Here is a 3,582-nt window from a genome sequence, read left to right on the forward strand (position 1 = left end):
TGGACGACACCAAAGACTCTCACCCTATAGACAAAATCATCACTCCTCTAGACTCTGGAGTACAAACCAGGTCAAGAGCCAGAAATTCACTTGCCTTCTCAGCGTTTCTCTCCCAGATAGAACCCAAAAACATCAAGGAAGCTTTGAAAGATGCAGACTGGATTACCGCCATGCAAGAAGAACTGCACCAGTTTGAGAGAAACAGTGTGTGGCACCTGGTACCCAGACCCCCAAATAGAACCATTATAGGAACCAGGTGGGTGTTAAGAAAGAAGTCGATGAACATGGAATTACCACAAGAAACAAGGCAAGGCTAGTTGTCCAAGGCTACAATCAGGAGGAAGGGATTGACTATGATGAAACGTTTGCTCCAGTGGCCCGGATGGAAGCTATCAGAATTCTAATCGCTTTTGCATCTCATATGGAATTCACCCTGTTCCAAATGGATGTCAAAAGTGCATTTTTGAATGGAATCCTTAAGGAAGAAGTCTATGTAGAGCAACCCCCAGGGTTTGAATGTCATGAGCACCCTGAATATGTGTTCAAGCTGGACAAAACTCTGTACGGACTAAAGCAGGCTCCTCGAGCTTGGTATGAAAGATTGTCAAAATTTCTCTTAGAAAATGGTTTTAAGAGAGGGAAAATTGACAATACTCTTTTCTTAAAGAAACGAGGAAGGAACCTGCTCATTGTTCAGGTTTATGTTGATGATATCATTTTGGGGGCAACGGCTGACTCGCTGTGCGAAGAGTTTGCAAAACTTATGGGAAGTGAATTTGAAATGAGCATGTTGGGAGAATTAAATTTCTTCTTGGGTCTTCAAGTAAAACAGTCTTCAAAGGGTACTTCCATTTGTCAGCAAAAATACATTAGGGAACTTCTGAAGAGATTTGACATGGAAGCATCGAAGGTGATAGACACTCCCATTGCAACTGCCACTCGACTGGACATGGATGAAGCTGGACCTCCTGTGAATCAAACTATGTATAGAGGCATCATTGGGTCTCTCCTCTATCTCACTGCCAGTCAACCTGATATTGTTTTCAGCGTGGGGCTATGTGCAAGGTTTCAATCAAATCCTAAGGAATCTCACTTGAAGGCAGCTAAAAGAATACTAAGATATCTCAAAGGAACGCAGGACCTGGTGCTATACTATCCATCAGGTGACAATTTTAATCTAGTTGGGTATGCTGATGCAGACTATGCAGGTTATCTTGTGGATAGAAAAAGCACTTCTGGGATGGCTCACTTCTTAGGATCATGTCTTATCTCTAGGGGTACAAGGAAGCAAAATTCAGTGGCTCATTCAATAGCTGAGGCTGAATATGTAGCTGCAGCATCCTGCTGTGCTCAGCTTCTGTGGATCAAGCAGCAAATGGAGGATTTTGGAGTTCTCACTGAGAGTGTTCCCCTCTTATGTGACAACACTAGCGCACTTAACATGGCAAAAAATCCAGTTCAACATAAAAGGACCAAACATATTGATGTGAGGCATCATTTTCTAAGAGACAATGTGGAGAAAGGATTGATATGCATGAAGTTCTGCAGCACAGAAGATCAAATTGCAGACATTTTCACCAAGGCACTAAGTAGGGAACAGTTTGAAAGAAACAGAGTAAAGCTGGGACTTTTGAGGCCAAATTGAGGACCAGATTCCTTTTGAGTTGGCTCGTGTTATTAAGAAATAATGGGTTCAAAGTGTTTTCTGGCCCTGTCTAACTCCCTTCAATACCTTCGCAGGTAAACACGCATGATGAGCATAGAAGCAGTAGATGCAGTACATGACTGATAAAAGAGAATTGATTTTTTTTTTTAAAAAGGGAGCATGAAGACGGAAATGTGCAAAAGGTTAGTAGTTCTGTGCATCCCTTCATTCACGTCTTAAAAGGTACAAAATACAGTTGCCCTCTCATCAACTTTTCAGATCCACCTGTCACGTCTCTTCAATTCAAACATTCCATCTCCATTTGAAACATCACAATTTTCCACGCCCAACCGCCGTTTCAGAACCGGTGCCTATTCTTCTCCCTTCATAATTATCCTCTCTGTTTAAAAACCCTCTCTTCTTCCCCTCTTCAGCATAAGCCCTCTTCTAACTTCACCCAAAAAGGGAAAGAATCTTCACATCACCTCTCTCATGGCCGAGAAAAGTTCAAATCTCTCTGCATCATCTGTACCCCCCTCCGACCCGTCTATGGGGATTCTCGGCGTCTCTGAGTCAATGTCACCCTTTATCAACCCTACCTCTACAGTCACCTCTTCCCTAGCCTTCCAACCTCCTTCCAACTCAGAAACTACTATTTTGTTCTCCCCGTCTTCTGTTGCCCACACCAGTCAAACCTCAAGTGTGGAACAAGGTCAGATTACTGAGATCACGAAGGACTCCACCATTGGTACAGTCGACTCATTGGTCGTGGCAGCACCTGTTGTTGAAGAAAAGACGGTGTTTGTGGTATCCGCTGATGGGGTATTGCATGAGGTCATTTCCCAGAACTACGCGTCACAAAGTGTAAGGGACGAAGAGACCATTGTGGGAGATGTAGTAGCATACATTACTGGGGGTTCACATGAAGAACCTGATCTCTCTCAGGAAAACCCAGGTCAGGAGTCTCAACCCCAGGATACTGCTGTTCCTGCTTTTGATGTTGTGCCTCTAGAAATTCAAGGACCAGAGATGCACTCTAGTGATGCGAAGACCTTGACAATGTGGACCTTGACGCATTCATCAGTAAGCGATGCCCTGTTTCGACACCTGAGTCTGAACTCAAGCGACCCACCACCAGGCTCTAAGTCAAAGTGGCCTACGATTCTGCTCTCCAAAAGAGCAAGAAAAGTAGTAAGAAGAAAAGAAGAAAGCTGGTGAAGGATGGTGTACCTGTAGGAAATGAAGCTATCCCCGTTGTTGACGTGGAAGAAGAAACTCCTGAGGAACCCGGTTCCCTTGTACGGCGGTCCTCGAAAAAGGCTGAGTCTGTTTCTCTGGAGAAAGGGTCTATTTCCAAGTCTAAGATGCAGAAGGTAGTGAGTGATGAGGATATTCATGTCAAGTCCAAAGGGAAAAGTAAAGTCAGTGGAGAAAAACATAGGAAACGCAAATATGAAACAGTTGAAGAACCTAGTTCTGAAAAGAAAGCACGAAGTGAGGTCTGCCTGGGCTCTGAGCGATTGAGGCACCAAAAAGTTCTGCTGGGCGTACGTTTGACCCCACCATCTCAGAAATGACCGGGATGCGTCAACTCCTGGAAATGGTGGAGTTTCAACAGTGGACGCATCTTTTCTACATGGATGCCCCCAAAGTGTATGAGGAGGAGGTCCAGAGTTTCTTTGCCAGCTTGTTTCCGGTGGATACTGACCATATTTGTGCTTTGGTAAATGGTGTGGACATTGTATTTGATGTGAAAGTGCTTGGGGAAATTTTGCAAGTTCCTACATTTGAAGTGAAGAGTGTTCGAGATGTTTGCTAGTACAACTTCCGAAATGCAGTGGTGAAAGATAATTCCAATCAGAAAGGGGACCAGATTCACAAGAAAGCACTGCTTCCTGTCTACCAGTTGTTGTTTGAGCTGGTTAACAAAGTCCTGT

The sequence above is a fragment of the Nicotiana attenuata genome, chromosome 12 (assembly GCF_001879085.1).
Source record: "Nicotiana attenuata strain UT chromosome 12, NIATTr2, whole genome shotgun sequence".
NCBI classification, from domain to species: domain Eukaryota; kingdom Viridiplantae; phylum Streptophyta; class Magnoliopsida; order Solanales; family Solanaceae; genus Nicotiana; species Nicotiana attenuata.